General features: G+C 46.7%; 1 protein-coding gene across 17 annotated transcripts in view; it reads left to right on the forward strand.

The window, feature by feature from the left end:
- The window catches only part of Cavin4 (caveolae associated protein 4), a 100,924-nt gene that overhangs the window by 13,064 nt on the left and 74,246 nt on the right, over positions 1-13,614 (forward strand). The gene's annotated exons all lie outside the window — the stretch shown is intronic.

Below are 13,614 nucleotides of genomic sequence, written 5' to 3' on the forward strand. Positions count from 1 at the left end.
GACCTTGAATATTTGACCTCCTGTTTCCATCTAGGGCCTTGCATGTTAGGCAAGCACTTACCAACTGACCTAAACACCCAGCCTCATGCGCTTCTGACATAGGTGAAGTGGTGGATATTCATCCGACAATCTTGACAGTTTGGAAGAAGGGGTTTTCATAGCTGACAAAAATCCCAAATTGAGCTCTACTTCCAGGCAAATCTCCCTGGTGACTCTGACACCATTAATTAGGATGGGCAAGGGGTCTCTCAGGCATGGCTTCTTAAGCTCCCTCTCCCAAACTTAACTTACTTCAAGAGGAACCCGATGTGTGACAAGGGGCACAGTGGGCAGGGTTTACTGGGTCTGTGAAAGGTATCATCCCTGGCTGGTTTGCCCGCCATGTTGTGTCGTAAACCATCCAAGTTCCTAACGATCTCGTGGGCTGACCAGCATCATCGCTTAGACCTTATTAGACTTTGCGTAAGCTTACCATTGGCACCTGGCTGAAGAGGCACCAGTTTAGGATAAAATAAAACCCATTGAAATGGGTGGCTTCTGTATGAATACCTTCCCTGTGTCCAAAACCAGAATTGCTCAACTTAAAACCTCCTTGGAAGGAACCCCTGAGAGACACCTCAGGAGCTTTTGCCTCCCCCTCTCCCTGCCTCTCCTGAACCTGAAACCTATTTACTTTTTATTCAGTGACAATGAAGACGGTAGGCCTTCTCTACAGTGGCTTTGCATTTGAAGTGCTCCTGGCTTTGACCAGTTGTGTTTTCTGGTTGGTTTTTTTTTTACTCCTTTGCTGTATGTTTGGTTAGCCACGTGACTAAAATCCATGGTTTCCTTCTTCATTCTCCCTATTTCTGCATCCCGTAGGAGCCCACTGAATTTTTTAATATAATAATCTTTTTTAAACAATTTCCAGCAAGTCAGAGAAAATAATCAGTTGAATGCATTATGGGTTGGTTTCCCTCAGGAGACACGAGTGACTCATGGGCTTCTTTGGACCCCAGTCAGTTTTCAGTTCCTCAGTGTCCCCTACCTTGAGAGGAAACAGAAGTCCAAGCAGATTTGAGATTGTAATATAAAGGTCGCCATCATTTCCCCCTTCCCTGCCTCAAAACCTCCTCACATACCCCTCCTAGCTCTATCAGAGTCATGGCCTCTTTTTTTCAGTCATTATTGTTGCATATATATACTGGGTTAAGGTCTGTTAGTGTAAATTAGAAATTATAATGTTGATTTTGTTTTGTTTTACTTTGAAAGTATCTTTTTAATATTAATAACACTATTAATATTAATAACATGAAAACAATATTAACACTTATAATTTAATTTCAATATTAATATTGCCTTTAAAATATTTCTCTGCATGTATACATGTGTACAACTGCATTCCTGGCACCCAAGCATGCCAGAAGGTGTTAGGTTCCCTGGAACTGGACGTGTAGGTAGTTATGAGTCACCACATGGGTGCTAAAGACTGAGCTCAGGTCCTCTGCAGGAGCAGCAAGCTGGGTCATCTCTCCACTCCCATTTATTTTCATGTGTGCGTATGAGTGAGCTGTGGGGTGTGTGTGTGTGTGTGTGTGTGTGTGTGTGTGTGTGTGTGTGGTGTGTGGTGTGTGTTGTGTGTGTGTTGTGTGTGTGTGGTGTGTGGTGTGTGTGTGTGTTTGTGTGTTGTGTGTGTTGTATGTGTGTTGTGTGTTGTGTTGTGTTGTGTGGTTTGTGTGCAATGTATGTGGTGTGTGTGGTGTGTGTGTGTTGTGTGTGTGTGTTGTGTGTGTTGTGTTGTGTGTGTGTTTTGTGTGTGTTGTGTGTGTGTTTTGTGTGTGTTGTGTGTGTTGTATGTGTGTTGTGTGGTGTGTTGTGTGTGTGTGTTTTGTGTGTGTTGTGTGTGTGGTGTGTTTGTGTGTTGTGTGTGTTGTATGTGTGTTGTGTGGTGTGTTGTGTGGTTTGTGTGCAATGTGTGTGTTGTGTGTGTGTTTTGTGTGTGTTGTATGTGTGTTGTGTGGTGTGTTGTGTGGTTTGTGTGCAATGTGTGTGTTGTGTGTGTGTGGTGTGATGTGTGTGTTGTGTGTGTGTTGTGTTGTGTGTGTGGTGTGATGTGTGTGTTGTGTGTGTGTTGTGTTGTGTGTGTTGTGTTGTGTGTGTGGTGTGATGTGTGTGTTGTGTGTGTTGTGTGTTGTGTGTGTGTTGTGTTGTGTGTGTCGTGTGTGTGTTGTGTTGTGTGTGTGTTGTGTGTGTGTGTTGTGTGTTTGTGTGTGTTGTGTTGTATGTGTTTTGTGTGTGTGGTGTGTGTGTTTTGTGTGTGGTGTGTGTGTGGTGTGTGTGTGTGTTGTGTGTGTTTTGTGTGTGTTGTGTGTGTTGTGTGTGTTGTGTGTTGTGTGTGTGTTTTGTGTGTGTTGTGTGTGTGTGTTGTGTGTGTGTTTTGTGTGTGTTGTGTGTGTTGTGTGTGTTGTATGTGTTGTGTGTGTGTTGTGTGTGTGTTTTGTGTGTGTTGTGTGTGTGTTGTGTGTGTGTTTTGTGTGTGTTGTGTGTTTTGTGTGTGTTGTGTGTATGTTTTGTGTGTGTTGTGTGTGTGTTTTGTGTGTGTTGTGTGTGTGTGTGTGGTGTGTGTGTGGTGTGTGTGTTTTGTGTGTGTGTGTGGTGTGTGTGTGTGTCAGGACATCCATATGGAGATCAGACAGCAATGTCAAAGGATTGGTTCTCTCCTTCTACCTTGCTGAGGCAGGTCTCTGGTTTTGTGGCTGCTGCAATTGTACACTCTAGACTAGTTAGCCCACGGCTATTGGAAATTCTCCAGTCTCCGTCTCCCACACTCCCACAGGAGTGCTGGCATCCCGGTACATAGCACACACACAGGAGTGCTGGCATCCCGGTGCATACCACACACCCAGATTTGTATGTAAGTGGCAGAGATCAAACTCAGGTCATGAGGCTGGTGCAGCGAGTTATCCCTGGCCCCAGATGACCTAAGTCAGGATAAGGGAATAGAGGGCAGCTAAGGGCAGAAAGAAAGAGCAGGCTGCAGCTGCTTTATGCTGTGGGGAAGGTTTTTCAGATACAATGGCTACAATGTCTTAGGTCTGCTTCAACCACTAGGGATTTCTAAAGAGTTTCAATTCTGCTCCAGAGACAGGAGGTCTCCCCTAAACACTGATGTTCAGCTGATCCGGTGGAATAAGTACTGGTTATATCAAGGAATTTGCATAAATTACCTGATCTAATAAAATACTCTTACAAAATGGATTCTAGAAACGAAATATAAAGATTATAGCCTGACCAAGTTCTCAGAGTTAGATTAAGGGCTGGGGTGCAAGGGGGCAAGGCTTAGAGCTGAGTGCCCTAGGCTTTCTTAAGGACTTGAGTTTCTTCCTGAACGAGGGCACAGATTGGAGCACATTAAACAGAGCAGTGGCACAGTTTTGTTAGTTTATTGCCTTTTTACTTGTTAAAAAAACAAATCACTGTTTTATTCAGAAAGGTAACTGCCATACTTGGCTTAGTTTTTGTTTTTTCAAGGAAACCACCCAGACTTCAAATGTTTTCAATTAGAGAGCCCAAGCTTCCTCTCTGTCCCGGGAAACACCATTGCAACTCAAGTCTGACACCTAGTGGATACTATGATAGTTGTGTATGTGTTGCACGCCAGCCCTAAATCAGACTGCGCGATTGAAACTCTCAGGAGCTTATAGCGCATTTCATTCATTCTTTGACCAGTATTCAGGTTCTGTTGTTGATGTTGTTTGGGTTTTTTTGTTTTGTTTTTGTTCATTTGCTTGTTTGTTTGTTTTGTCTTTTTAAACTTCTGCTTTGCAGTTGGAGGCTCAGTTCCACATTTCAGCCGTTTACTAACTCTGAGAACTTGGACAACTTACCCTTTTATATTTCATTTCTAAAATCCACTTTGTAAGCATATATTATTACAATTGGTACTTTCTGCAAATTGCTTGACATACTTAGTGCTTATTTTGCAGGAACAGCTGGATACTAGTGTTTAGCTGGATACTAGCCTCTAGAGGAGCCACCTGTTGTAATGTCTGTGGTCAGACTTTGTTGTCATTAGCAGAATTTAAGGAATTTTATATATTTATTAATATACTGTCCATCTGCTCTGTTTTGATGGGACGTAATTGTAAAGTCTACTTAGCTACAATATATTGCCATGGTCCATAAGTACTATAACCATTCAATGGCTTTAGCTCCCCATAATCTGGCCTCTGCTTGCATTTCCAACTGATTTATTTATGTATGTGAGTATACTGTAATTGTCTTCAGACACACCAGAAGAGGTCATTGGATCCCTTCCCAGATGGTTGTGAGCCACCATGTGGTTGCTGGGGATTGAACTCAAGACTTTTGGAAGAGTAGTCAAGTGGTCTTAACCACTGAGCCATCTCTCCAGCCCCACTTTGGTCTCTTTTTTTTTTGGTTCTTTTTTTTTTTTTTCGGAGCTGGGGGCCTAACCCAGGGCCTTGCGCTTCCTAGGCAAGCGCTCTACCACTGAGCTAAATCCCCCACTTTGGTCTCTTATTACTCTCTCTCTGTTCCTGCATTCCAGGCCTGCTGGTCTAACTGATCCACGGCTTCACCCCACCACGCCCAGGACCTTTGTGTTCTACCTAGTAGTGTGTCCACACACTTCTTAAATCCTGTTTATCTTTTGGATTTCAGTTCAAACTATTTATTCAGGGACATTTCCCTGGCCTCCCTCCCAACTCCCTGACCAGGAAAGTCTCCCATTCCACAACTCAGGAGCATTCATCGTTGTATAAACATGGCTGGTGCCGGCTAGACCATTATAAGCACCTTGAGAACTGAGCTGTGCTTGGCCCATTGCTCTGTCCCTGCCACGATGCCTCTGCTGAAGTCTCCTCACTTCCTGGAAGACAGCTACTTTAAGAAAAGTTCTTTTCCAAACGCTTGCCACTCCAGCATGCTCTCCCCGACCCAATTGGCCCAGGAAAACCTCACTCATCAGCACTGGTGCCTACACTCAACATGGTGGGAAGGAAGACACAGAATTTTGACTTAGCCTGGTCACTACTCATAAATAGCAAATCTAAAGAGAATTTCGATGATATCAACAAGACCAAGTGAATAAACTGGTTCATGGAGGTGGAGATTCAAAGATACATCATTATGTGTCCGTAACTGTCAGTCCAAAGGAAACTCCAAATTCTGGCAGTTAGACAAAAGCCAGCATACCTCAGGAACTTGTGAATCCAGCCTGTTTCACCTCTACCTTTAGCAGTGTTAATCCACTTTGAGCTCCCTCCTAGTTGGTGATTGAGCCTGAAGCTACCCACCAGAACACCAGAAGCACACACACACACACACACACACACACACACACACACACACACACACACACACACACACCTGAATTTTTAATAAGCCTAACTAGCTCAGTGGTTGGACACTTCTAAACCTCCCCAAGGCTTGCACCACTTACTTCTGGTATTCCTGAATTAACATTTTTAAAAACTTTTTTTTAATCTTTGGTTCCCCAGACACAAGCAGGGGAGTGGCCCGTGAGGCCACTTCTCCAGATTCTTACACGTTGGCAGCCTTTAATTCTGATTCCTTGAACTGTCCGCCTCCCCCCACCCCACACATCAAGGCGGTTCTCTCTTTCCTCCTTCCCCTTGGTCCCTAGCTTGCAAAATCTAAAGTCCCGCCTCCATCTCCCTGCCCAGCCATTGGCTGTACAGGCAGTTCTTTATTACCAATCAAAGCCAGCTGTGGGCAGAGACCCTCAGCCTCTAGAAGCACGCCTTTTAAGAGCAGAATTAAGACAAAACATTAGAACCAGTTCCCAACATCTACCAAAAGGAACCATTTCCTTGTCACTAGCGGATAGACAAATGGCTACCTGTGCCTATTAGCATACCAAAGTACATACTGGCCTCCAGGCTCTCTCAGTACCGTAAGGACCTGTTACACATTCAAGTCGGTACTGGCATCTCAGCTCTTCCCACTTCCGCCCCTACCCTAAACTCGGGCAGCTAGTCTTTCTCCTTCACCCTCTTTGTCTTTTGCTCTGTTTCCTCCCAGCTCCCCACCTCCCTGAGTCAGCCGGGAGCCATGCTCAGTCTACTACTTTCTCGGCTCTGGACTTTTCCAGATGCCTCTGGCTGTTCTCTGTTTCTGTCCGTCCGTCCGTCCGTCCGTCTCTCTGTCTGTCTGTCTGTCTGTACTCCAACCCCATTCCGACACACACACATCTAATCTACAATAAAGTCTTAATCTGCAAACCCACAGGCTGGTCTGTGTTACTACTCATTTCTACCCATTTTTTCACATTCCCAAAAGCAGGAAGGCTGCTGCGGCCTCCTGAGGTGAGAGTAAGTCCAATTTTATCTCAGAAACCAGGGCTGGTTTATAATTAGTGCTGTTTTAACCAAGTTGCATCAAACAAGCAGAGCTCAATTCTCAGCGGTTGGCGCTTAGTGCGCTTTCTGTGGCTGTCATAGTTAGAGATCTGAATTCAAGGTGGTGCGGGCAGGGGGAAGATTTCTTGCTCCACCGACGATTTTAGGTATAGCCTAAATAATAACTTCTTTGGTACTAGATAGTATAGTAGCCTCCATCTACTTTTAGGTCATTATTTGGGTTATTAACATTTCAGCTCAGCATTATCATCCTGTAACAACTCCCTCCTCTTTACCGGGAAGCTTCTCCTGACCTCAACGGAGTCATTAGAAAATGTTATATCATAGACAGTCCTTATGTCTATAAATGAGGTCAGGATGGACTACAGAAGGATTGCTGGTGTCTACCCAGCTTGCCTCGGGAACTTGTGAAACTGGTTTTTCTTCCCCAGGAGCAGTCCTTTCCTTAAGCTCTACCAGAAGTGAACTTGACATACACCTATGGTTGCACCTGAAGCCCATGCTGGCCTTGGGCCCCAGTTCCTGCTCACAGTACTTGTCATAGAATTCAAAAGCCCCAAGGCTAGCCCCCTGGTCCTTCTCAGCTCACTAGGCTTATCTCTTCTCGGCAAGTGTTGGTTTTTGTCACTGGGTCCTCCTTCCTCTGACTCTTGCTTCCTCACTCTCCACCATCTGCTCTTTTGCACTCTCTTCTCTGACCTCATCCACTCTACTGTCTCTCTCCAGGTCAGGTACAAAGGAAACTCCATTTCCCCCAATTCTGGCAGTTAGACAAGAGCCAGCATTCCCAGGAACCTGTGAAGCTTTTTCTCCTCTATCAAAAGGAGTGAGCCATCTTTCTTATCCCTGGCAGAAGAAACAAAGCAATGGGCTACCCATGGTACCTATTTGCATACCAAAGCACATGCAGCCTCCAGCTCTTCAGTGTCGCGACTACCTGTTACACACTTCAGTGTCCATGCCGGCATCTTAGCTCCTCTCTGCTGTCGCCACCTCCCATTCTAAACCTCTCCAGCTCATGGGGTTCCTGTATAACCCACTGTTTTGGCTATGTGCTTTCTTGGTCCTTTCTTGTCTTCACCTTCCCCCTCCCTACTCCCTCTCTCTCTCCGACTCTGTTAGTGCTTCTCTCATGACCAGGTCCAGTCTGCTGGCTATGCTAGTCTACTATGTTCTAGATCCATCCAGATGCTCCTGCTGTTGTCTCTCTTATATCTACAACAAAAACCTTTCCATAGCCATACATTGGAGTGGTTACTCACACTGTTTACATACTTGAGAGTCTTTCAGAGGCTTCTGGATATTTTCTTTCTTTTAGTCACCCGTCCTCCCCCTAATAATGGAATGGTTTTGTCAATAATTTTCTTCCTTTCTTCTCTCCTTCCTTTCTCTCTCTCTCTCTCTCTCTCTCTCTCTCTCTCTCTCTCTCTCTCATTTGAGATAGGGGTCTCTCTGTGTAGCCTTGGCTGTCCTGGAACTCACTCTGTAGACCAGGCTGGCCTTGAATTCAGAGATCCTCCTGCCTCTAACCTCTCAAGTGCTGGGATGAAAGGTGTGCAACCCCCACCAGGCACTGTGACCAAGTTTCTTAACTGTACAGAAAAATACCCTAAATAAACCTAAGCAGAGGGTTTCTTTAAAGAGCAGGAGTCAGGGATGAGGGGATGGCTCAGTGGGTAAGAGTGTTTCCCGTTGTAAAGCATGAGGACCCAAGTTCATATTTCCTGCACCCACGTGAGATGCTGTGGGTGGCCATGTGTGTTTGTAATCCCAACATGGTGGAGGGTTCAGATAGGAGGGTGGCTGTGTGCTTGCTGATTAGGTTTCGTGACAGATCCTGTCTCGAGGACATAAAACAACGAGAGAACAGGATGCTTGGTGTCCTTTGAGCTCTCTCTGTATGTACAGTGTACACACATACACACACATGCATATGCAATACTCGCACACATACACATGGCATACACATGGGCATATGTAATACACACACACACACACACACACACACACACACACACACAGACACACACACACAGAGAGAGAGAGAGAGAGAGAGAGAGCAGCATCAGCAGTCACCCACTGCCCTATTCTACCCTCCCTTCTACAGTTATGCTGCTCCAAGAGAGCACCAGAACGTCCTGTTTTGTATCTAAGTGCTGAGTTCTAGTTGCTGACAGTTACTTCAACCCTGAGATGCTCAAGTTCTACCACTGCCAATGTCACCATTTCGTAGGTAGCAGACAGGCTGGTCCTTCTGGGGATGTACTGTGTCACTTCACTCCTCACTGAACCCTGCTCCCAAATGATCTAGGAACAGCTGCTGAATTATGGCGGCCACGAAACTGCAGGACGCCAGGCTGGATTTTAAGAATGCCAGAAACTTAAAAGCACATTAAAATGTCACACGCTCTTTTCACTTTAGTAAGTTTTGAGGTGTAAGCACCCCCACTCCCACCCCCTCCTTGAAAACTGGCCATGGCAGTGTTTGTGTGGACTGGCTGCAGCTTTCGTGTCCCTGATGTCTTTACTAAGCCTGCTAACTTCTCAGAGCAGCTCTGTTCTGGTGCCTTTCCTATACCAGGAGCTGGCTCTGCACAGCTGTTGCTGTCAGTCACTTGTCTGACCCAGCTTGATGCTTCACCCAGGCCTTCCAAGGAGGCTTTGTAAGTCCAGTGAGCCCAGGAACAGGAGCACATGAACCTTGCTATTTGGTGTCCTCTGTGTTGGGCTTGAAATCTTGGCCCACGCCCGGACAAAGCACACCAAGCCAACATGGTTCCACATGGATAGCTTTAATGAGAGAAGAAGAGTAGGAGAAGGGAGGAGTAAAGGAGGCCATGGGCATGTGGGGGGAGGGGGAGGGGGATGGAGAGAGAAGGGACGAAGGGGAAGAGCAGGGAAGAGAAGAGTAAGAGCAAGAGAGGAGTAAGAGGGAGAGGAGGGAGCAGGCAGCCCCCATTTATAGTCAGGCATAGCTGGCTGTTGCCAGGCAACTGTGGGGCAGAGCATACCTGGCTGTTGCCAGGTAGCTGTGGGGGTGAAGCTTAGAGTACCAACATTTCCCCCTTTTTGGTTTAATTAAAAAAAGAAAAAATAGAAAGGTGATGGTGGAGCAGAAATAGGGTCATCGTCATCTTTGGCTACTTCCTGCTTTCTTTGAGGGCGATGTGTCTCTAGGGAACCTAGAAAAATGGGTATGGGACGTTTGTCCCGACTTAAGAGTTGGCTGTTTCCTTGTTGTCCGGGTCTGTGGAACCATCTGAGGATAAGTCAGAAGGAACAGGTCCAATAGAAGCGTCTGTGTCTGTGAGAGGAGATTGGAACATGTGGAGGTCGCTTCTCTGGGGCTGTCCTGGGTGTAGTAAGCACCTGGACTTGACAAGATACTGAAACACACACATATATATTATAGGCAGAGAATAAGATTAAGTGTATTTGGGAGAAAAGAAAATGTTTGTTTTCTTAGATGTACATTTGAAACCCAGAGGAATCCCACCCTTTGGGAAAGATAGTAAGTGGGATCAGGCAGATGCACTCATCTGGGTGGAGTCTATTTGGTCCATGAGAGGTAGGTCTGAGTGGGTTTCCTGTAGCTTGTAAGTTTACAAAAGAGATAATAATAACATGAATTAACAAAATGAACATTCTTTAAGATAAGCTTTTTGTGGAGCAGAAGGAAGAATTTGTCCTCCAGAATGTGTCCTGGATATCTTTTTTTTTTTTTTTTCCGGAGCTGAGGACTGAACCCAGGGCCTTGCACTTGATAGGCAAGCGCTCTACCACTGAGCTAAATCCCCAACCCCCTGGATGTCTTAAAACAGTTTGCTACGACAAGAAGACAGACAGAGAAAGCAGTTTCCAGATCCTATTTGGAAAGACTGTTAAGCAACAGAGGGGTTCTAGACCTCCCAGACCTGAGAAGCTGGTAAAGGAAGCAACATGTCTGTGTTAGTAGGTTGGCTGGTTAGATGGAGCAGAAGGGCTGCAGGCGAGCTTGAGTTTGGGCCAATGGGTGGAGTAAAATGGAGGTTCCCAACTTGGCTAGAAGATCCCTTCCCAATGAGGGGACAGGGCATGTTGGCACCAAAAAGGAATGGGTAAAAAGTATACCCCTAAAAATGTAGCTAAACGGGGTTGGGGATTTAGCTCAGTGGTAGAGCGCTTGCCTAGGAAGCGCAAGGCCCTGGGTTCAGTCCCCAGCTCCGAAAAAAAAAATGTAGCTAAACGGTGGGGTTTGGTAAGGAAGGTAAGGTTGTCCTCCTACCCCAACAACAGGGAGATGCAAGAGAGAAGTGGGTCCCCAAAACTCTGTTAGGACTGAGTAAGTGGCCCCAGTGTCCAAGAGGAAGGAGATGGGCTGCACACATACCATGATAGTTACCCAGGGCTCCCTGCTGGTGATGGCAGTGATCAGGTCCAGGGAACTCAGGCCCCTTCAGTTGCCCATAGCCAAGCCTAGGAGGTCTACTGAAGAGTTATCTGGACGTGATGTCCCTCTGTTCTGCGCAACATGAGGGCAATCGATAGCCCTCTTGATAGCACCCAGGACATGGTCCCTTGGCTTGTGGAAGTTAGGGCAAGCCGTCACCCAATGACCTTGTTGACCACATTTGTAGCAGAAGCCTGTGGTCCCTTAGCCTTAAAAGGCCAGGAGTCTGAGGCAATAGTTGGGGCTGGTTGGAGAGCCTTTGCCAGCATATGGTATTTTAGTCTGCGAGCCTTCTCATCACTTCCATGGTGCACTTTAAAAGCCAGCATCAAAACTTCTGCCTTTGGAGTTACGGGCCCCCTCTCTAGCTTTTTTTCTTTTTTTAAAGATTTATTTATTATATATGAGTACACTGTAGCTGTCTTCAGACACATCAGAAGAGGGCATCAGATCTCATTACAGATGGTTGTGAGCCACCATGTGGTTGCTGGGATTTGAACTCAGGATCTCCAGAAGAGCAGTTGGTGCTCTTAACCACTGAGCCATCTCTCCAGCCCCTCTCTCTAGCTTTTTTAAGTTATCTTCTAGGTCAGGGTAGCTCTGGGAAAAGAAATAGGTCATCAGAAGTTGCTTACCTTCTGGGTTTTCAGGGTCTAGATTAGTGTATTGTAATAAAGCTTTTGTAAGGCGTTCTAAAAATTGGAATGGGTTTTCCTGGAATGACCTTTTCTAGATTTTCAAAATTCACTGGTTTTAAGACTGTTCTGTAAAGACCATCCAGGAAACAGGTTATGAATCCATCTCTGGCTAAAATGCTACCTGTGGAATTATAATTACATCCGGGGTCTTGGTCAGGTACTGCCTCAGATCCAATAGGGTATCATCTGCATGTATTCTCATCTGCTCCCAAACTTGCCGGCGTTCCTCAGAAAGTAAATTATTAGTAAGGATCATATGTCAAGACAGGGTAGGAATGAAAAATCTGCAGAGCAAGGGAGAGGCGGGAGCACCTGCGCAGGTGTGCGCAGCTGAGGCACTGGCGCCCATGATGGAAAAGACAGTGTGTGTGGTGGGGAGGCCTGCTGGACTGACCAGCCAGTACCTGGGACACAGGTTACCTCAGCGGGATGCCACGGGAAGCGAAACACAGAGAGGGGTTCGAGCAAAGGTACATGAATGTTTGGGGATGAAGAACTTCCTTCCATTTACCAGACTGCTGGCAGTAAGTGTAAAGATCCCATAAAATTAAGGAATTTAGTGTGCCGTTATGCGGCCATTTTGAACCATTACCTGATGAATACATCATTGCGAGGGTGTATCAGTTTGATGTTCTCAGGTGAGGCATTAGTTTTAGAGTTTTGAAATTCTCCAGAAAGCATAATTTGGAGACATGTTCGAAGACAACAAATAGCTCATTGGGGGAAGTCATTAAGTCATCCATCCCGTCATCCAGATTAATCTCGATAACAGACTCTGCCAGGCCAGATGCCTGAGTCAGAACGCGTTCCCACCCAGGCCTGGGATTTCATGATCCGCTGCGAGAGCCCGGAGCAAGAGGGGAACAAGGAACTGCTTTCGAGGGAAACTCCGCCCAATGATCGAGGTCCTATCGTGTACGTTAGCTAAGGGAATTCCCGTAATCTCAGAAAAGCTGGCCAGGCTTTATCTGAGAAATCAGGGTCCTCCTTGCCAACTGGAATAGACCTACCAATCTGCTGGTGTTTGTGTGGAAAGTGTAGCTGCAGTTTGGTAGCAGGAAAAGTGGAACTGTGTGTAGTTGGGGAGGGCCTGTCTAAGTGGCAAGAGCTGGCACCATGTGGTGAACCACAGAGGGCAGCAGTTCACACAGAAGTCTGCATGAGCGCCAGCTGAAGCAGTAACTCAGGTGGAAGTCCTGAGTCCCACAGCAGTCAGCAGGTGACGGTGTCTAATGGCGTGGTGGATGCCTAGAAGAATCGGTGATCCAATTTGGGTGGTGGGCACTGCAGCGGTGGTGGATGTAATGGCAGAACACGTTGCATCGATCGGGTGGTGTGTGTTGAAGTGACACGCATCTCCATTCCTCCTTGCCATAGCCCCAGCATAGCCCCAGCATAGCCCCAGCATAGCCCAGCATAGCTCCGCGAGCTTGGGGCCCCTGGCGAGCGAGCGACTGCCCCAGGTCGGGCAGAGGAGGCACTCGGTGGGAAGGGCCTATCCTCCACCCCGCGATTAGTTGGGGGTAGGGGGTTGAGGGGCAGCCGGCCATGTAGGCTTGAGGAGGTCAATCACTGCATACCAAGGTTGGGGTTTAAATCTCGGCCTGCGTCCAGACAGAACACACCAAGCCAACATGGTTCCACGTGGAGTGGTTTAATGAGAGAAGAAGAGTAGGAGAGGGGAGGAAAGACCAGCCATGAGCACTTGGAGGGACGGGGGAGATGGGGAGAGATGGGACAGGGAAGGGGGAAGGAAAGAGCAAGAGAAGAGTAAGAGGGAGAGGAGGGGGCCAGCTGTCCCCTTTATAGTCAGGCACAGCTGGCTGTTGCCAGGCAACTGTGGGGCGGAGCATACCTGGTTTGTGGTCAGGTAGCTGTGGCCGTGGAGCTTAGACAGAATACCAACTCCCTCAGTCCATGTGGGACTTGGAGTTTATGGGTATTTTTGTTTACCGTTTTATTGTTTTTTTGTGTTTGTCGATTCTTACTGTTTCCTTTGTCTTCTCCTGGTCTACTTCAATACCCATGATTGGTCCATCTCAGTAGTCCTTGCTCCTTCTCCAGAGACCTCTCCTGCAACAGGTGAAGGTGCGCTGGTCAAAAA

Source organism: Rattus norvegicus, chromosome 5, assembly GCF_036323735.1.
Source record: "Rattus norvegicus strain BN/NHsdMcwi chromosome 5, GRCr8, whole genome shotgun sequence".
In the NCBI taxonomy this organism is placed as follows: Eukaryota; Metazoa; Chordata; class Mammalia; order Rodentia; family Muridae; genus Rattus; species Rattus norvegicus.